Source organism: Narcine bancroftii, chromosome 1 (genome assembly GCF_036971445.1).
Source record: "Narcine bancroftii isolate sNarBan1 chromosome 1, sNarBan1.hap1, whole genome shotgun sequence".
Classification (NCBI taxonomy): Eukaryota; Metazoa; Chordata; class Chondrichthyes; order Torpediniformes; family Narcinidae; genus Narcine; species Narcine bancroftii.
In genome coordinates this window covers 329,658,200-329,680,524 of record NC_091469.1, presented here as the reverse complement: position 1 = coordinate 329,680,524, position 22,325 = coordinate 329,658,200, and the positions used below count along the sequence as shown (strand labels likewise).

General features: G+C 40.9%; 1 protein-coding gene and 1 long non-coding RNA gene across 9 annotated transcripts in view; one reads left to right on the top strand and one right to left on the bottom strand.

The window, feature by feature from the left end:
- Positions 1-22,325, bottom strand: part of kif13a (kinesin family member 13A) — a 343,290-nt gene that overhangs the window by 270,874 nt on the left and 50,091 nt on the right. The window contains exon 1 of one of the 6 annotated variants that reach the window (XM_069908346.1): positions 11,443-11,511. The exons of the other annotated variants lie outside the window; for them this stretch is intronic. The gene's annotated coding sequence lies outside the window, so the exon portion shown is untranslated. Of the gene's footprint in view, positions 1-11,442; positions 11,512-22,325 lie in introns of those variants that run through there. 6 annotated transcript variants of the gene reach the window in all.
- LOC138748327 (uncharacterized) lies at positions 11,564-22,144 on the top strand. 3 transcript variants are annotated; one of them, XR_011347945.1, is made up of 4 exons: positions 11,564-11,698; positions 13,590-13,958; positions 18,113-18,210; positions 21,987-22,144. It is a non-coding gene; the product is annotated as an uncharacterized lncRNA (long non-coding RNA). The 3 variants fall into 3 exon arrangements; XR_011347943.1 differs by lacking the exon at positions 21,987-22,144 and adding an exon at positions 18,817-19,483; XR_011347939.1 differs by lacking the exon at positions 21,987-22,144 and having other exon boundaries at positions 18,113-18,236.

The following is a 22,325-nucleotide window of genomic DNA, read 5'->3' as shown; positions in this document are numbered from 1 at the left end:
AATCCGATTTATTGTCATGAACACATCACAAAATGTGTTGTTTGTGGCTGCAGTATTGTGCATTACAGACAAAAATTGCTATAATTACATTTCCTTAAATACACTATTCAAAAATAAATAATTAATGCAAAAGAAGAGAAAAAACTGAGGAAGTGTCTGTGGTTCATTGTCTATTCAGAAGCTGTCATCGTGCTGCTGGGTGTTCACCTTCAGGCTCCTGTACCTCCTTCCTGATGATAGTAGTGAGAAGAGAGCATGGGCTGGGTGGTGAGGTTCTTAAGGATAGGAGCTGCTTTCTTGAAACATCTCCTCTTATAGATTTCCTTAATGAAGGGAAGACTAACGCTCGTGATGGCGTTAGGCGAGTTTACAACCCTCTGTAGCATTTTCCTGTCCTGTGCATTGGCATCTCCAAACCAGACATTAAAGCATCCAGTCAGAATCCTCTCCATAGTACACCATTCAAGATCCACTTCAAATACAATGCAGCCAATGAAACCTTGGTTAATTATGATATTTCTTAAGTCTAGTTGATGAAAATATCATTTATTCTGTAAATATCATTCAATTTTTATTCAGTGTTTTGACAACTGAACCCTGAATTACTGTTTAGCATTTCAAAAATTCTCATCAGCTTAATGTTTATCATCTTAATATGAAACACTTGTATCCAATTATCACTCACTTAACTAATACACACACCTTAATTAGTTGCTGAAAACAGCATATGCTCGTCATAATTATTTTCAAAAATGCAGAGATATTGTCAGTCTAAAATACCAAGATACTTAAAACCTGTGAAATGCAATATAGCATTGTCAGGGAAAAGTGTGGGGCACAACCTATTTCCACAGTTAGGAAAACTTCAGTCAGGAAAAGAGTCCGTTCGTTACTCATCAATATGAAAGGAACAAAAAAAAGAGAGCAACACTATGGTATGGTCTTACCAACCTCAATTTTTGTGAACGGGAGTGCTTAGAAATTACTCCTTCTGTTGAATAATCTGACAATACGTATATGAAGCAAAACAGAAAAATGTCTAAAATCACTGGGGAACTTGAATGTTTTGAAGGAAATAAAAGCAGAAAGGTTAGATACAAGCATATGTCTTTGCTTTCCGACATCCTCAGTCATGGAAAAAAACTACCTCTGCAAGTAAGGATGTATCAATAAATTAGCAGAAAGTTAAAAGGAGGAAGTTTTGTTCACCTGTGTTTGATAATATAATTCACATTTCTTGACCTCTGGCTAGAAAACCATGTTTTCAACCGTGTCCGGTCTCAAAGGAGAGTTAGAGCCATGTGCTTCATCTTATTCTCCATCTGGTGTACTCTCTGATACAGCTGATAATAGCGAGATATTTTTGAAGTGAACCATTATTGGTAGACTGTGCTGGTGTAACTTATGTCGACGATTAAAATGACAGAAACTGACATCACTGAAAAATTACACATTTCATAATAAAATGCACACGCATAGAGATTAAAAATCATGAAAACTTACAACAGTTTTCAACAGTGACCCTAATTTCTAGGAACATCCTCTTCATGTCACATTGTCAAGCTCTTCTGGACTTGGTACATTTCAGTCAAGTCTCCAACTCCCTAATAAACTGGGGTAGAGGCAAACTTAATCTGTCCAACCTTTTCTCTCTGCCTGACCATTCCAAATGTCCGTTTAATAATCTTTGCAATGGTCCTTCAACAAGGAACTAATACACGTTCATTAAGAATAATCAGTTTAAAAGACAAAAATACTATACTGTACTTACACTGAACAAACTTTACTGACATGAATATATAAACTTAAGCCTTTTACTTTATTTTCAGTCACATTTTTTGAAAACATTTAACCATCGCTGCAACTGCAGGTTCCTCCCCCTCCACAGATACGCCCGAAAGACGAACAATATCATTATTGATAATTAACCCCATCCTCCCCCAAGTTTACAGATAAAGCCTCTGACCAGGGCAACTCTTACAAAGCAAGGATAAGGAGACATTTTAAGAGACTCAACCCAACAGCAAGTGGCATCAACCATCTCTTCATCCTGGGCGACAACATTGCTGTTTCACACAACTTTATTCAAACAGCTGCTATAAGCAAAGCATGGCCAAGGTACTCCGCTGGCTGAATATAACCATATAACCATTTACGGAGCGGAAACAGGCCATGTTGGCCTTTCGAGTCCGCACCAGTTCACTGATTTTGTGAGCCCTCTTCAGGCATGGGTCCCGGTAGATCTTCATTCAATAACGATGCCTCGTGCAAAAAATCTTACAGTCATGGCATATTGTGGAACTTCACTTATACTGGTGTAGTTAATGGATCTTATCCACCTGTAAGAATCTCAGTACATATGTACATTCTACTTATGTATATAACAATAATTTTTTGTAACATATATGTGCTCCCATCTTCACCAAAGGTTTGTGTGTTACTTCAGAAAACATTTACTTTTACAATTTCAAACTTATGTATTTTTACCTATTATTTTATTCTTAAATATTATAATTTTGAAAATTTATTTTCCTTGGGTTTCTTGCCAGTTGCTTGAGGCTGCTGGTTGCTTGAATTCTGGACAATAGGGGTTTTACTGTATTTTGTTAGCTTTCCCAATTACACATCAGCCTTTGGCAAATCATACCGTAGGATGACCAAATCTCTCTGTGTCTCAGTGCTCTGCAGTCCCTTGACACATTTTAAAAATATTTAATGTCAAAATGACGATTTCACATTTTGCTCCATTTGCCAGATACACCCACTTCACCAACATCTCTCCCTTTGTAGCTTTCTTGTCTTCTTCACTGCTTACTTTCCAACCCATCACAGAACTAATAGAAAATGTAACCACATTACCTCCAGTATCTACAAGTCCTTCTGTAAAGGCTATATGATGGGGCTCCAGAAATTATTCTTGTGCAACACTCAATCTATTTCATCAACAAGAGAAACATCCCATTATTAGGCCTTTTCACACTTTCATCCCACTAAATTGGCCATTCAGTGTCCTGGGATAGGAATAGGGGTTTGGCTTTTCACACTTGACTACTCCTAACTGGGACACTGAACGCTTTCACATTTGCAAGGAGCCATCCCCGGGGTTAGAACTGTTCTACCTTCTACTGGTGACGTCATGACACATCAAGTGATTAATCTATTATAATCCTATATTCGAACAAAATTAATCGTGCATAATTATAACACAATTAAGCTTTATGTACAGCACAGTATGAGCCCTTCAGCCCCTGTTGTTGTGGTGCTGACCAATATAAACCTTTATAAGGGACCATGGGAAAGTACTAGCAATAAATAGCAATAGAGGACAATTTTTAAACAGGGTGGGAAAGTTGGTAGCTCCTTAGCACACAATTTATAGTGTGGGAAACTTTGTAGCACTATTCTGTACAATTTATAAATACAGTGGGAAAAAGTGATGGTGGACTTGCCCTCCTAGAATGCCATGCAGCAGAGAAAGGGCTGTATGCCCGGCTGCAGCAACAGAGCATTCATAGAGGGGGTTCTTTGCCGCATGGCATTCTGGGAAGTCAGGTCAGTCATTGCTTTTTCCCCCCGTGGTCTTTATAAATTGTGCGCTATAGAGTTACCAACTTTCCCACACTGTTTAAAAATTGTCCACTATTGCTATTTATTTCCTTTCTTTCTCTCTCTCCCTCTGTGACTTCCCCACAGTTTATACCTTCATTTTAATCTTTTCTTCCTTCATGTTCCTGCACTCATTCAGGGTCATTTCAATCCCACAATGCAATTACCCATTTCACACTTGCCTGATTGCAACACAGGCGATTGTACTAGGGGTCGAGGCCGTCGATCCCCAGGGTAAGATGACATTAGCTGACACTGGCATTGAGCTGATTTTGCTTTCACACTAGACACTTTAAAGGTTGATTGCAAGTGTGGAAGGGGCTATTTTGACTACTTTTACCAATTATACCAACCACACACCTACTATGAGTAAAAGATTTTTTTCTTGGATAACAATGAAGCAGTGCAGTTTATTAAAATCAGTAATTTGACACATTCAAATCAAGTGGAATTAATTCGTTTTTAGTTGCTTCTTCTTCCCACAACATAAAGCCACGCATCCTCCAGAATCAAAAATGCTATTGATGGGAAAATAATGCTGGCAGTGTAAACCATTAAAATCACAAAATCAACATGGAGTTTTTGTACTAATAAAGATCTTGGCGGTAATTATTATGAATTCACCGTGTGCAAAATGTAAAGATTGTGTCTTGGGTGCTGGTTTGAGTTAATGCTTTTCAGCTTGTACTAACCCTTTTAAAACATTAAAAGGTATTCAGGTTAGATAAGGGAAGTAATATATTTGGCTCATGCACACAGTAATTTTATATCACTCAGCGTCCTTGAGTACAAACACATTCTAACTCTCTATTCCCATGATTTACTGTACATCTGCTCAACATGATTAGTTCAAGAGGAGGTCAGGGCTCAAAAGTGTTTGTGAGAGAGATGTGCTTTTAAAAGGGAGTTGTAGGCCTATACACTTGAGTGAGTAAGTACTGGAGAGGAGATAAATGTAATAGATTTGCTTGCTAACTAACTTTGGCAAGTTTACGTTTGCTTCAAATATCGAAAGACACGTAATTCCAGTGCAAATCCAAGCTCACAAAATATACACACTATGCGGTGATGTAAAGCGCCATCCAACCATGCAAGTGGTGAATGGCCAAGCAAGAAAATGGATTTGCACAACAATTTTAAAATTCTTCATGGAGTGAACTATTATCAGGATAGAGGCTGTGCAATTGACAAAAGGTGAGAAATTAGTAATGTAGTAATTGTACCTGTAGTAATTGGTGGAAAATATGTTCAATTCAACGAGCTGTAGAGAGCCACATCAAAACTCTGTTCAAGGTTAGCACATGTGATTAACGTGAACCATTTGTTCTTGGTGACTTTAGAAACTGCAACAGTTCATTACTACATGCAGTTAAAGTGATAAATCAAAGCACTCCCACCGTTCAACAATAATCTGTCGTTATATTATCGCCAAGCTCAAATTCACTTGAATTATGTTTGTGAAAAAAGCTGAAGTTAAGATTTAGTACAGTTTTGCAAAATCATGGGTATAACTGCTGGGCTTCATATATGTGCAATGTTTGGACAAAACAATCTAGTTACAAGCTCAGTAAAGCACAAAACCTGCAGATATGTCTGTTCATGGTCTTATACACTGGCAGACAGAGACCACCTCTCCTTTCCTTGAGATCTGTCTCTCACTGTTCCCCTTTCCCTCGGTCTCCTTTCCTCCAGATCTGCATTCACAGAACCACCTCTACCCTCAATTCTCATCTTTCTTCTCTTGTCTTCCTATCCACGTCCAATTATCATCTTTTGTCTGTTAGCCTGTGCTCCTTCCTTCTGCCCTCCCCACCCCCGCCCCACCCCCGCCCCAACCCCACCAGCTCATTCTTCCTTTCTCCTCAAGAATCAGGTGCTTGCCTGCTTTGTTCTCATACTTGAACAGGTTTAAAATCTCGCGCTGTGAGGAGTTTCTATGTTCTCCCCCTGTCTGCGTGGTTTTTCTCCCGGGGGGGGGGGGGGTCTGGTTTCCTCCCACTGTTCAAAACATACCGGAGGTGTAGAATAATGGGGCATAATTTTGGGGGCATGGACTCATGGGCCGAAATAGCCTGTTACTGTGCTATATGTCTATTTTTTTTTAAAGTTTTGCCAAAGCTGTCAAGCATCTGCTTAGACTCCAGCTTGGTCCAAAATTGTATCTTTCGGCCCTTTCATGCCAGGCCCCCACCTGGAGACCGGGTACAAGCACGGAGATAAAACATAAAACTCACCTTTTATGGAGCAGCCCTAAAATGCTGCTCCTGTGATGCATTAATGTCGAGCGGATCCTCATAGAGCCTTCCGGAGCCAATGGAAGTGGAGCCAGTGCCGTGGCTCCACCTGTCATAAGTATATGGTAGAGCAATGGCCATCTTCCCAACCCATAATCCCCCACGCAGCTGGAATTGCTTTATGTTTCCCAGAACAGTTCCAGCTGCATGGAGGTTTATGGGTAGGCCATTGCTCTGCCGCATTTTGAGCTGCAAAGAGTGGCCCCAAAGGTTGAAGCAGCATGGTGAGGTGCCGGAGTGGCCAGCGGAGCTGTCACAGCCCTGATTACTCCCGTTGGATGCCCCTGCCCTGACAGCTCCCGCTGGCCGCACCTGCCTTGAGAGGATCATGGAGACGGAGGGGTGAGTGGGGAGTAAGTGGCTGTACATTCATGTGAGGCAGTGGAGCACAATGGTCCACTCATTATCATTCCTCTAGAGGAAGAGCAGTCGGCACCTTGCACCCGGCCATGGCGCATTCAAGAAGATAAGTCTCTTGATGCAAGGGCACAGGTCCTCTTTGTATGAAAGGGCATTTTGCTTTGGAAACAGTCTTCCAGAGGTTGTACCTGGACTTTCTGGAGGTCAGATGTCCATGAATAACTACACAGTGATGAAGCTGCTTCATAATTCATAACTTGTGATTGAACAGGGATTCTGCAGCAACTGTGCAGGGTAAGACCATAAGGCATAGGAGCAGAAATAAACTATTCATCCCATTGAGTCTACCCTGCCATTCAATCATGAGCTGATCCATTTTCTTCATCCAGCCCCAGTGCCTTGCCTTTTCCTCAGAACCTTTGATGTCCTGGCTAATCAAGAACCTATTGATCTCTCCTTTAAATTCATCCAACAACTTGGCATCCACAACCTCCAGTGGCAACGAATTCCAGAGATTCACTACCCTCTGGTTAAAGAAATTCCTCCTAACTTCAGTTCTAAGTGGACATCCTTCAATCCTGAAGTTGTGTCCTCTTGTCCTAGACTCTCCCACCATGGGCAAACAACCTTTCCACATCTACTGCCCATGCTTTTCAACATTCAAAATGTTTCAATGAGATCTCCCCACCAAACACCCACCCCCCATCACAATTTTCCTAAATTTCAATGAGTATAGGAAAGAGTCATTCCTCATACGATAATCCTTTCATTCCTGGAATCATCCTTCTGAACCTGCTCCAACATCAGCACGTCCTTTCTTAAATGAGGAGCCCAAAACTGCTCACAATACAACAAGTGGGGTCTCTTCCTGCTCTTGTATTCCATTCTTCTTGAAATTAATGCCAGCAGTGCATTTGCCTTCTTTACCATTGACTTATCTTGCAAGTTTACCTTCAGAGTATTCAGGGTACTGTTGAAGTGGCACCTGATATACTTTTGAAAGGATATAAAGGCTTTGGAGATTGTGCAGAAGAGATTCACTAGATTGATTCCAGAAATGAAGGGATTTGGTGGACAGATTTAGAACCTTGACTCTACTCAAAGTAGTTTAGAGAGAGTGATCTCGTAGAAAGTTACAAAATAATGTAAGTAATAGATAAGGAGGTGACATTGGAACTCAGGGACTGAACCTCAGGATTTTGGGTTTAAGACAGACCAGGATCAAATCTATTGAATTCTCTGTCCAAATGAACAATAGAGACTGCTTCAATAAATATATTTGATGGATGGATTGGGGGGGGGGGTGGCAGGGCGGTGTGCGTGTGCTCGTGTGTTCAGTATTTGATATATATTTTAATATACATGGTCTTTGCCCTCAGACAGCTCCAAGAAAAGTGCAGAGAACAAAACAAAGGACTCTACATCACCTTTGTTGACCTCACCAAAGCCTTCGACACCGTGAGCAGGAAAGGGCTTTGGCAAATACTAGAGCGGATGTCCCCCAAAGTTCCTCAACATGATTATCCAACTGCACGAAAACCAACAAGGTCGGGTCAGATACAGCAATGAGCTCTCTGAACCCTTCTCCATTAACAATGGCGTGAAGCAAGGCTGTGTTCTCGCACCAACCCTCTTTTCAATCTTCTTCAGCATGATGCTGAACCAAGCCATGAAAGACCCCAACAATGAAGACGCTGTTTACATCCGGTACCGCACGGATGGCAGTCTCTTCAATCTGAGGCGCCTGCAAGCTCACACCAAGACACAAGAGAAACTTGTCCGTGAACTACTCTTTGCAGATGATGCCGCTTTAGTTGCCCTTTCAGAGCCAGCTCTTCAGCGCTTGACGTCCTGCTTTGCGGAAACTGCCAAAATGTTTGGCCTGGAAGTCAGCCTGAAGAAAACTGAGGTCCTCCATCAGCCAGCTCCCCACCATGACTACCAGCCCCCCCACATCTCCATCGGGCACACAAAACTCAAAACGGTCAACCAGTTTACCTATCTCGGCTGCACCATTTCATCAGATGCAAGGATCGACAATGAGATAGACAACAGACTCGCCAAGGCAAATAGCGCCTTTGGAAGACTACACAAAAGAGTCTGGAAAAACAACCAACTGAAAAACCTCACAAAGATAAGCGTATACAGAGCCGTTGTCATACCCACACTCCTGTTCGGCTCCGAATCATGGGTCCTCTACCGGCACCACCTACGGCTCCTAGAACGCTTCCACCAGCGTTGTCTCCGCTCCATCCTCAACATCCATTGGAGCGCTTACACCCCTAACGTCGAAGTACTCGAGATGGCAGAGGTCAACAGCATCGAGTCCACGCTTATGAAGATCCAGCTGCGCTGGATGGGTCACGTCTCCAGAATGGAGGACCATCGCCTTCCCAAGATCGTATTATATGGCGAGCTCTCCACTGGCCACCGTGACAGAGGTGCACCAAAGAAAAGGTACAAGGACTGCCTAAAGAAATCTCTTGGTGCCTGCCACATTGACCACCGCCAGTGGGCTGATAACGCCTCAAACCGTGCATCTTGGCGCCTCACAGTTTGGCGGGCAGCAACCTCCTTTGAAGAAGACCGCAGAGCCCACCTCACTGACAAAAGGCAAAGGAGGAAAAACCCAACACCCAACCCCAACCAACCAATTTTCCCTTGCAACCGCTGCAATCGTGTCTGCCTGTCCCGCATCGGACTTGTCAGCCACAAACGAGCCTGCAGCTGACGTGGACTTTTTACCCCCTCCATAAATCTTCGTCCGCGAAGCCAAGCCAAAGAAAGAAGTAATATACATTTATAAATGTGTTTTACCTGTTGGTATATAAAGTTTAAATTGTTGGGGAAATAAGGGTTATGAGGAATGGATTGGTAAGAGGAGCTGAATGCATGCCCATATCAGCCATGATCTTATTGAATGTTGTCAACAAGACAGATGGCTTACTTTTGTTCCTTAATATTTTTAATGTAACATACTTGTGTTCAAGTAAAACAGTTGAGATGCAACAATGTCCTCTTTGCAACTTAAATTCAGAAATAATTTTGCAAAACTGCAACTTGTCTGGTGTTAAAATTCAATCAAACAAGAACAGTTCTGATTTCATGCTCAGACAAGAAAATACCCTTTCAGATTTTATTTTTTGTGGATTTAATTCAGTAGTGCAGTAAAATGTTGTTGAACAATAAGCCCTCCTGTAGACTCCCATCTACAAGTTGCCTCAAAATCAATGGACTGTATCAAACAGGCAGCTGAAAGCACATCATTCTGTCAGGCCTAGCGACGTGACTGGGTTAAAATTCCAATTTGGAAGCTCCAAGCAAAGGGTGCACAACACTGAGGCAGACAAACTGTACACTTATTACTGAAGACAGTGAGTAATCCCAGAGGAATTCAGCTCAGACCATAAATATAAAAACATACTTTAACTCATTTGTAATTGTCAATGGAAACCAAAGATGATTGATTTGCTGCTATTCTTTGCAAAATGCAACTGGTACAAGGCATGGTATTGATGCTAAGGTTTCTGTATATCACTGATCCACGTTGTGGATCAGCCATTCTCAACTTTTTTTTTCCAGCTATGACCCCATTAAGACTCTGCTCAAGGATTATGGCCCCTGTGCAACAGTGAAGTTGGTTTCTTCCATGCTTCTCTCAGTATTAGAAAATTTTTTTTTTTAAATTATGATTTTGGTCTGTGGCTCCCCTTGAGAATGGCTGCTCGAGCGACATTCGAAATTGTCTTGAGAGCAAAGGCAGTAGATGCTGGGTAAAAATTCAATCCAAAAAGATAATGCCTCATCTTACAGTTACAGAATTCACAAATGTCATTTGGACCATTTTGAAGAGTTAATTTACATGATCTTTTTATTTTAAAATGTTGCTCTTACACACACTTCCAAAATGAACTCAAGACAACATTCTCCCCAAAGGCAAAAGAATAAACCTTGCAAGTAGATTTTCAAAAAGAGCAAACCTTGCTAATTGAAAAGAGCACAGCTGCTCAGACCAGAATAAACACCATGCCATCAAAAGCCACAGCAGCCTCCAACCATAATCATTACTGTTTGACTCCATCCCCTCTATTAAAAGGCAGACAGCACTTTCAGTGGAATGGGTCACAGATTAAGTAATACTGCTGCTAAAGCCTTTCATCCAAATAATTTACAATTTTCTATGTGTATTTACCAGGCTGTAATCGTTGTCTTTAAAACAAAACAAGGATCAGGGTCAAACACCTTGCTCATTACAAATTTACAAGCCAACTGGGCTCGAGATCATTTTACATTTAAAAGCTCAAGCTGTATCTTTGAGAGTGTTGCAACTTACCATCAGTTTAAACACCACTGAATGCTGAGAACTTATTCAGTATATCAGAATGCATTTAGGAGAAGATCAGACATGCATACTGTATGTGTGAGATGGCCCAATATCAATTCCAGGTTCTCCCAAACACGTCTGTATTAATAATCAGCATAAAGTGAGTCATTAAGTGAGCCCTCCAACTTGCCTCTGATTCAGACTGCAGGGAGGGGCCATTTCAGGGATATCAGAAGATATCAATCTGGGCAAGGGACAGAAATTTGGAATCAGAATTTATTGCCACGAACGTATCAAAATATTTGTGTTTTTCCAATGGTATTATATTGTAAAATTGCAATAAATTACTTTTTTTTTTAAAAATGTTTGAGTATTAATTCTCTTAGCAAAAGTAAGATGAAGATAAATATTCTGTCGACGAGACAAAATTATTTCCAACCAAAGAAAATTCAATCCCACCCTGTATGACAAGATGTTTCAAGCGAGACAAATTATTCAATCCATCATAATGGAAAAATGTTGAGCTGCTCACAAAATATATTTACACAAAACATTGAAACCAGTTTACTATAAAATATGCTAAATTTTAGAGAATCATTGGTGATAAGCAACAAAAGAACCAATTTTTGCATTTTACATTCTAACCATCAACAAATGCTAAAATTACCATGGCTAATTTAAGAAATTAGTAATATTCACAACCTTGATGTACATAAATAATATTTAATTTGTGACAGGATTTATGTCCCAGTGGATCACTAGCCCTTTTCACACCGCCGTGTAAAATGGGGAATCCTGGGAAATTTTCCTGGGAACCAAACGTCAACCTGGGAAAATTACCTAGGTCTGCGGCCCTACCTCTTAATTTCCCAGGGGCACCCTCTCCCTGCGGTCTGAATCAGCAAATGACTGAGCAGGGGAACTGATGTGACATCAGCACTTGTATGCCTGCATCATTGTGTCATCACAGTGGGGATTGTTAGTGCAGAGAGATGGGGAGGAGTGATGGTCTGTGTGATAATGAATGCGAGTGGATGCACAATTAATTGTTAAAGACTTGTGGAGATGCAATTTTAAGTGTGACAAAATGTATAGTGAAATCAAGAAAGAAAAAGTATGTTGGAGAGGTGTTTGTGCAATAGGATTGGGGATTGAATTACTCAATTTATTTAAGCATATAGGCATTTGTTTTATTGATTTAATGAAAAGCTTGATCTGCCCTAACTGTGCGATCCAACTTATGGTAGGACTTCCTGTGACTGCGTAATACGTCATTCATTATATCATCGCTGGGAGTGGAACCCCCTAAATTGCCGGGGAGGGCAAATTACAGAGAATTTGGACTACGGTGTGAAAGGCCCAGGAGGTCCCACCTTCCCGGGAATTTCACCCGGTCTAAGTTGGGTCACTGCTCGCCGCCGTGTTACCTGCATCTTTGCTTTGAGTCCAATGATTATCTATTCAATATAAAATTTGGAGGTTTGGGTTGAAATTCTGGGCTGAAATTCTGGGCTACCATTTCAATGCTTGAGGCACAGTAACCATTCTTATTAATTGCTGTACAGTACAACCTCTGTTATCCAGAATTTAAGCAGCCGGCAGCTTCAAGCAAGCAGCAAAAAAAATTCACTGAAAATAAATAGGATAAAATACAGAAGTTTAATATGGGCTATTAATTTGCCAATCAGGTAACACACAATCTCAAGCAACTGGCGGGTCGGTAGCATCGGCGTGTCCCCAGCTGACAGGCCATCGGTGAGCCGGGGGATAGTAGGGTAGAGGGAGGGCATCCTACTCACATCAGACTATGGGGTCCAGCCCCGAGAGTACTCATCCATACTTAAGACTATAGCCTCCATCGTCTCTGTGATCCGGATCACGACCTCTAGGTTTTCTCCCCCGTGCTCTAGCAGGTGCTGCCTCACCTCATTCGATCGAACCCCAGCCACATAGGCATCCCGAATGAGATCGTCTGTGGTCTCCACAGTAGTTCTGTCTGTGCAGGCACAGTCCCTGCCCATTGTCCTTAGTGCCTGAATATAAGCTCTACAGGACTCACTGGGCTGTTGCGTCCTTGGAGCAAGTTTGTACCGGGCATAGATCCTGTTCACTGGTCACTCGTAGAGCCCTTTCAGCACCTTCATGGCTGCGGCGTAAGTGGTCGCGTCCTGGATACTCTGGTAGACTCTCGGGGACACCATAGTCATCAATATTAGTAGTCGATGGTTGTCCTCTATCACGGCAGGGTCAGAGAGCTGTAAGCATGTTTCGAAGCATCTCACCCAGTGTTTAAAGTCATTTGAGGCTGTAGCTGACTGTGGGTCGATGTCGAGCCGTAGCATACACTCCATCCCTTCAAAACCTTTTAGTTAATAAAATTGTAGAGCGCGTCAAAAGAACCAAAGACTTGTTGATCCAAACCAAGGTTTTTATTAACTAAAAGACTGGAGCATATCACAAGTAGGTCGACCAGTCCAGAATGACCTGGTTTGGCTAGGAGCTATCCTTTAAAACCTGCCAGTAGGTGTGGCTACACTCTCAGCCAATCACAGTCAATCTACACTACAATCTGTACATATACACATTGGTGATAGAATCTGTACTATCACATTGCTGTTATCCAGAATTTAAGCAGCCAGCAGCTTCAAGCAAGCAGCAAATAAAAAAATTCACTGAAAATAAGTAGGTTAAAATACAGAAGTTTAATATTGGCTATTAGTTCGCCAATCAGGCAACACACAATCTCAAGCAACTGGATCATTTGCAGATCTGGCATCTACCAATCCCCATAGATGCCAGATACTGGAGGCTTTACTGCATTTTGCCGTACAAATTGGCTGCAATTTCAGCAATTCGAAAGGAAACTCTTAGATCATAATTTCAGCAATTCGAAAGGAAACTCTTAGATCAGAATGGGGGTGGGCGGGGACCAGCAGATTTAAGTAAAAGCCTTGCTTACTTTTCGTCTCAGAGAACATAATTTTTTTAATATGCTTTTTATGTAGTCGGTAGGAGAGAATTGCAGAAGAACCAAAACAACTACTTCATAGGGGCAATGGAGCAAGCTGCCATTCAACAAACTGATCTTCTCGTTGTACACTCTACGATTATGCCACCTCTGCACTCTCTCCACTCCAACATGTTCATGATTACTAGCACTGTTCTTTGAAACTTACTTTGGATATGATCTCTATCACGACAGATGGTTATTGTTGTAATAGATATGGGTTGGCCAGCCTGACTACCCACAAAACAAACTTTCACACTGTACCTCGTACCTGTGTTGGTAAACTTGAGCTCATGGAGATGGTGAAAAATTGTGCACACGTCAACTTTAATGATTCGCAACAGTTACAAGATGTCAAACCAAAGAGGTGAGATTCTGAAATCTTTTGCAAGCTAAGACATTAACTGTGGCCCCTTGCAGCAGCACTCTTCACAACTTTTCAGAATGTTCCAGCAGCAGGAGCTGAGCACACCATTCTACAACAGCACTAAATGTGTCCTGTACTGTACTGTCATGGCGGCATCATTCAGACACAATGTAAACTGGAGTCTTTCTTCCAAGGCAGATATAAAATGTTGCTTTGCTGGTTTCAAGTGGAGCTATCAATGTCCTGGCTAATCCTTTAACAATTATTACTAACTATATTATCTTTGTCACCTTGTTGATTGTGGGAATGGACGATGTAGGATTTAGATCCTTCACTCATTACAACAATGACTACAATTCAAATGTACTTCACCATGTACAAGATGCTGTGTTATTTAGAAGTTGCAGGAAGGAACAATGTACTTTTTAAAACAATTATATACATCAGGTTCTATCCACAACAGGTTGCCTCACATCAAATTGCAATTCTGCAATAATTTCTCCAATAATGGCAGTCTGGAGGGCTCAGCACCAAACCTGATAGATTAAGTTTTAATTTTAATTTAATTTCGCCGTACAGCAGGTTAACAGACCCTTTCAAGGGAAATTGGAATTAGGGATCTGGTTCAGAAAAAAAAAGGTGTATAGCAGGTATAGGCAACAAGAAGCAAATGAGGTACTTGTGGAGTATTAAAAATGCAGAAAAAAAAACAAGAAGGAAATCATGAGGGATAAAAAAAAAAGAGGTGTTGGCAGACAATGTGAAGGAAAATGCTATGGGTTTCTACAGGTATATTAAGAGTGAAAGAATAGTAAGGGACAAAATTGGTCCTCTCAGAGATCAGAGTGGTTGGATATGTATAGAGCCAGAAGTGATGGGAGTGATCTTAAATAGTTTTTTTGCATCAGTATTCACTCAGGAAACTGGGACAGAGTCTAACGAAGTGAGGAAAACAAGCAGTGAGCTCATGGAACCTATACAGATTAAAAAGGAGGAAGTGCTTGCTAACTTAAAGCAAATAAAGGTGGATAAATCCCTGGAGCCTGAAAAGCTATTCCTTCAACCTTGAGGAAGGCAAGTGAAGAAATTGCAGGACCCTGGCAGAAATATTTCAAACGTCCTTAGCCATATGTGAAGTACCTGAGGATTGGAGGGTAGATCATGTTGTTCCCTTGTTTTAAAAAGGCTCCAACAGTAACCCAGGAAATTATAGGCCATTGAGCCTGATATGAGTAGTAGGTAAATTATTGAAAGGTGTCCAAAGAGATCAGAAATATAAATATTTAGATAGCCAGGGACTTATTAAGGATAGTCAACATGGCTTTGTGCATGTAAGTCATGTTTAACTGATCTTATAGTGATTTTCAAGGGAGTTACCAGAAAGATTGATGAAGGAAAGGCTGTGGATTTTTTTTTTTTAATTATAAAACACATGGACTTTTGACAAGGTTCCACATGGGAAGTTAGTCAGGAAGGTTCAGACGTTAAGTGTTCATGGCAAGGTAGTAAATTGGATTCCAGAATGACTGGATGGGAGAAGCCAGAGAATGGTAGTGAAGTTGCTTCTCAGACTGGAGGCCTATGACTAGTGGTGTGCCTCAGGGATCAGTGCTGGGACCATTGTTGTTTGTCATCTACATTAGTGATCTGGATCAGGGGCAGGCAATCTTTTACCATACGTGGGCCAGATGCTGTGTCAGTGGTTGAACAGCAGACCACACTGATGCTGCCAGTAATTTTAAAAAAGTAATTTCAATTATTTCTTGCCTGGAGTCTCTTGGCTAATGGCATAACCAGGGAACGCCATCTTTAAATTCAAGATGGCAGTGAATCACTGACCCTCCACAACAATAGAACGTTTAAAACTACTCTATTTCTTCTGCATAAAATACATTTTTAAACTTGCTTGACCTCTGCAATCGATCCCCTGTAAAGTAAGGATTAAACCAGAGTAGTTTCTGGTCAATGTCTCTCCCCACCCTCCCACCCACCCCCCCCCCCCCATCTCCACTAACTTGTGGCTTGGCTTTTTCCACCTCCCATCCTGCTTTCTCCATCTTGAAATGCACCCACATGTGCTGAATGAAGTACAAAATCCTTGGCACAGTATACACAGCAGGCTCACTGCTATTTTCCCAGGCGATTTCCTCCAGTGCCACTAAGCCGGGCTCAGACAGCTTGTGTTGCCGCCCGCCGAAGCAATGGCGGCCACCCGCCTATCCATTCTATTGCTCGTCCCCTCTGCCAAATAGTAGGATCCCTGCTGCTTGACTGACGGGTGGCGGCACTGGGAAAGACTTTTGGATTGGGTTGTAAGCCTTAGGTTGCCCATCCTGATCTGGATAATAACATGGTAAATTAGATCAGCAAGTTTTCAGATTACACACATTATAGATGTGTAGATAGATTTCAGATTTATTGTCAGAATACACATATGACGTGATTTTCCTGTGGGCCAGGCAGAATTACCACTAATTGGTACTGCAAAATAAAACTGTACACAATGTGCACAAATAAAGAAATGTAAACAAACTATACAGAGAGGAAAAAAAACAAGGTGCAAAAGTAAGAGCCCTTAAATGAGTCCCCGGTTGAGTTGATTGTTGAGCAATCTGACGGTGAAGGGAAAGCAGCTGTTCTTGAACCTCGTAGTGTGAGTCTTGTAGCACCTATACTTCTTTCCTGATGGAATAGTACAGAGCATGTACTAGGTGGTGCAGATCCTTGATGATTGCTGCTGCTCTCAGATGGTAGCGTTCCCTGTAGATGTTCTCGATGGTAGCTTTCAAAGCGAGGAAGGCTTTCAAAGCTTCCAGAAGGACCTGGACCAGCTGGAAAAATGGGCTGAAAAATGGCAGATGGAATTTAATGCAGTCATGAATTTAATGAGGTGTTGCATTTTGGAAGGACAAGCCAAGGATACGACACGCACGGTAAGTGGTGGGGAACTGAGGAGTACAGTAGAACAGAGGGATCTGGGAATACAGATATACAATTCCCTGAAAGTAGTGTCACAGGTAGATAGGGTCGTAAAGAGAGATTTTGGCATAATGGCCTTTATAAATCAAAGTATTGAGTATAGGAGTTGGGATGTTATGGCAAAGATGTACAAGACATTGGTGAGGCAAAATTTGGAGTACTGTGTGCAGTTTTGGTCACAGGAAAGATATCAATAAGATAGAAAGGGTGCAGGCAAGATTTTGCCCAGAATTCAGGAACTGAGTTACAGGGAAAGGTTAAACAGGTTAAGACTTTATCCCCTGGAGTGTTGATTAATGAGGAGAGATTTTATTAAATGGGGTATGGATAGAGTAAATGCAAGTAGGCTTTTTCCACTGAGGTTAGGTAAGATCCAATCTAGAGAACATTGATTAAGGGTGAAATGGGAAAGATTTCTGGGGAAAACACTTGGGGGAACTTCACACAGAATCATGGAAGTGTGGAACAAGCTGCCAGCTGAAGCGGTGAATGTGGGCTCAATTTGCACTTTTTAAAAAAAATATTGGACAGGTATATGGATGAGAGGGGTATGGAGGGCTTTGGACTAGGTTCAGGTCAGTGGGGTGAGAGAGAATAACAGTTTGGCACAGACTAGAAAGCCCAAAGGGCCTGCTTTCTGTCTGTAATGTTCTACCTCACAATTTGCTGGCGGGCCAAGGGAACTAATGTGCTTAACTTTTTTTTTTAAATCACTCAGGAAGCCCATCCATCCTGTTCTGGAAAGCATGCACTTGTTTCATTGATTCTGCATGTCTGTAAGCAATATTCCTTTTCACAAACAGCGGCCTTATTTCACTGGCTCTTGCTTATGCTAGTTAAAGATGATGACTGAAATAATGAGCTGGATTTGAGTTTGTTTTTAATTATTTAAGAGAAGATGGATCAATTTTTCAAACGGTCATCAGATCAAAGCACAGCTAATTTTGGAGGAGAATATGATCATGAGGGAATCCAATCACAAGATGGTGAGGGGATGTGAGGATTTAAAACAACAAATCACACTGGATACTCTAACATGCCTTTTATTTTGCATCTATCGCAAATCATTAGTAATAGAAAGAAGCAAAATCATCAGTACCTCAATGAACATTTGTTCCATGTAAAATAAGGGTCAGAATAAAAGCTCAAGGTTTTCTTTTTTTTTTTAATTTCAGGAAAATCAATGTTTCCCAAGAGACAGAAGTGCCATTTCGCTCAGTTGGAAAATCTACGAATTCATTATGAATCAATCAAATGGAAATCACACATGGATGTAATTGGATAAATTGTCTTTTCACATTTTGTAATCATTCTGGGCAAATTACTTCCAACTATTTGCACATTTTGTTCACCTACTGAGCAAGTAATGTGGAAAATTCTTTCCACCAATGTGAAAGGCCTTGTTTAATCAGAGAAGATGCATTGTTGGCTAGTTAAAACAATATTAAATTACTGCATATTACACATAGTTCTGTCATTTGCCTATAAAGAAACTACTCTCAGCCATTAACCTACTTATCTTCGTATCCCATCCTAATTTCCTCACTTTCCTTCTCCTTTGCAACTTATTTTTGTGCCCTTTTCAATGTACGATGAATGAAATTCAACTAAAGCATTTGTTTCGTCATTATTCTTACTCACAAGCAATTGACAGTTTTCAAAGACAAACAAGATTGTGCATAGCTCTCAACCAGTTCATGAATGGAGAATTACAGCATGAAAGCAGGAGTGGAAGTACTCCCAAGTACAAATGATACCAGATGTATACATTACCTCCACATTGCAACACATCAAATAGATCATCAATTAGAAAATCAACAAATTCTGTAAAACAAACTGTACTATGTTCTAATACTATTATTATGTATTGCCATTTCAGATTCATTGTCATGACATCACACAACCCTGAAATTCCTTTTTCCTGTGGGCTCAGCAAAATTGGTGGTGCAAAAAAAATAGAATGTACACAGCGTAAACCTGTAAACAAATAAAAGAATTGTCTTCTTCTTCTGGTTATCCATCCCATAGGATGAAGATGCTTCCTTTCAGTCAGTTTGTGGGGTTTGATATGAGGCTACCCCTCTCCTCAGAAAGGAGCAGCGTATGTGTGAATGGATTTAGGTGAGATGGGATTGCACAGGTCTAGACCCACCCACTCAACATCCCCTCCCAGACCCAATGGATGGTGAGATCTAAGACGGCTGGGGAAAGTTCTGTTGCAATGAATGGCCAGACCAAGCTTTGATGCCCTTTCCGTGCTTCATGGCACTTGTTTACTAGATGGCTGTTGACCTATGAGAGGGTTCATCCGCCCTTTGACAGGTCTTATTTTTCATCCTGGAGGGTGTCTAGCCACCCTCCGCACCAAGCAAGCCTGGTTGGGGAGCCAGTTTAGTTGCTGACCACCTGACTATGCGACAGATAGCACTGGGTTACTTGGTACCAGTAGCACTCAGACAAGAGGCCTCAACTGTAAAGAGAAAATGAATGTATGCAAACTGACTGTGTAATAGAGAAAACAAAAGAAAATCAATAAAGTGCACAAGAGTCCTGAAATGAGTCTGATTGAATTTGTCATTGAGAAGTCTGATGGTGGAGGGGCAGCAGTTGTTCCTGAACCTGGTGGTGTGAGTCTTGTAGTATCTATACCTCTTCCCTGATGGCAGCAGCGAGAACAAAGCGTGCGCTAGCTTGAGTGGGTCTTTAATGATTGCTTCTGCCCTCCAATGGCAGCATTCCCTGTAGATGTACTCAATAGTGGGGAGGGTTTTGCATGTCCTGGGCTGTGTCCACTACATTTTGGAGGGCTTTATGCTCAGGGTTCTTGATGTTTGCATATCAGACCATGATGCAGCCAGTCAGCACAGTTTCCACCGCACATCTGTAGAAATTTCCAAAGGTTTCTGGTGTCATACCAAACCTCCGCAAACTCCTGAGGAAGTAGAGGCGCTGACATGCTTTCTTCATGATGCCATCGGTGTGTTGGGTCCAGTGAAGATCCTCTAAGATACTCCCAACAACCTAAATTTGCTCACTCTCTCCACCTCTTATCCCCCAAAAATCACTGGATTGTATGCTTCTTTTATACCTCTCATTTACCTGGTTAACTACATATTTAAGACTAAAAGAATAAAATAATGTTTAATTATCATTTTGAAGCAATAATCTGATATTGGTTCCCAATTTCTAAGGGCAAGTCAAACCACAAGATTGTTGGAGGATGCTCACTGCAAATCTAAACAATGATTTCTAATAAAAAAAAAAATAAAATTACTGGAGTAAACCAAGAATATGGGTCTCCACCCAGTTTAGGTTTTTTTTTGATGCAACATATCTAATCCCAGAGCATAGGTGCTCTGTGATTAGTAAGGGATTGCTTAAGGTGGTATGTGGGTGGAAAGAAAAAGTTTGAAAACCACTGTTTTAATCGTTCCTCATTGACTCATTATGTGCACGGTTTCATAACTCCAAAGGAAATAGGCCAATGACAATTTTTCTCAGGTAAAAATATTTCAGCAACAATTGGGAGGAGAGCGGTGAGTCTCAACCTTCCCTTCCCACTCACAGACCACTCTAAGCAATCCTTGAGTAATCAAAGAGCACTGATAGCATAGGGATTACTTAAAGTGGTATGTGAGGGGAAAGCAAAAGGTTGAGAACCACTGACCGAAATGAAAAATTTATTTTCATGTTACAAGCACACTGCAATTCTACCTTAAAAGGCAAGCAGAAAAACTGTCCATTAATTACTGGCACTGATAATTTTGATGCTTAATGTAGAAATTATTGCATTTCTCAGAAATCACAATGCTCTCTTTGTTCCAATACTTCTATGCCCCTCATCTCCCCTCCTCTTCAATCTTGATACAGCCCCTGCTTCAGTTAGCAGCTTTGACAGAAGACAAAGACTGCAGAATGTACAGAATAGGTCTTCCTGACCACTCTCCCAATTTTTTCCCTTTTATCACGAATCCCCAACGAGAAAGAGTCCTTTCCAAAAACTCAGATTGTCTCATAATATAAATGCCTCTATCAAAATTACTCTTCAATTACCACATGCCCACACTACAAACGAGAAGAGATAAACGCGCTATTTGCTAAATGTGCCAAAAAAATCAGTGCAGCTGTCCGAATTGATCAACAGAGCTCTGCAACACGAAAAGGATTGTCCTAACTGCCACTTATCAAAGCCAATCTGCAGATTTTACAAAATGAAACAGGACCGTCAAATATAATTTGGACTATCCTCAAGGGCATCGAAGTGCTCAACTACATTTCCTGGTTATTTTATATTCAACATATGGCTCTTTTCCATTTCTGGTATTACAGCAATTTATTTTTGGGGGAAATTTAATTTCCTATCAGCAATGCCAATGTTTCTCCAAATGATCACCCACTACTTAGAATATTGAGGAAAAATTGCCTTGTATTAACCCCAGGATAGAAAATGAATGAACAGGATCATTAATGCTGAACCCTGGAACCTTCTTGTGTGATCATGCACATCAACAACAGCAGGAACACAGAGCTGCGTGGAGAACTGGAGCAGAGGTGATTTGAAATTAATATGAACATGGAAAAGAGAAACAGGAACAGAAGCCCACTCATCCATCCAAGATCACCCTGGCTAATCTTTTACTTTAGCACCACTTTCCTGTGCTAATCTCATGTCCAGAGTTTCATTAAATATCCAAGAATCTGAGCAAATACTTCATAGTCAACTACAGAAACAACAACCTAAAAAGGAAGAACAAGGTAATATTTTCCAAATTCTGAAATAAAGAATTTCTCCTTTGTTGCCAGCATTGTCTTCATAGATTATTTTGTGGAAATAAAGCAATAGTATATTGTTCCAAGAAAGAAAGAGCACAAAAGGTCAATGACCAAAAGTCAACAAAGGCCAAACTTCCAAAATTAACGCAAAGGGAATGTTATAGCTCATAACATTACTCTCATAACACCGAAATTTAATCAAATGGAAATGAATACAATTAGTTTTTCTTCATTGTGAATCCAGCAAAAGATGAATAAAATATTTCTCTTTGACAGGTTCTGAGGTGAACATCAACTACTTTGAAGTATCAGAAGTTCTGTGTGTGTTGCCATAGTGACCAGATAAAGTGAGGTTATGGAAACAGTGACATGGTCAAAAGTACTACTGTGAGTGTATGAACATTGCTGATAAGAAAGGGGTCATGAAATGCTTGCCTGAAAATGTCCAAGATTTCTCTTTTTGATCAACCAATATTCAATAAAATTTGAGAGATTGTTGACAGCCAGTAATTATTTTTAAAAAAAAGCATTGCAAGATTTTCATTTAAATGAAAAAGTAATATTGGCAAGGGATGACATTCATAATTTTGAAACTTACATCGCATTTGGAAGGGG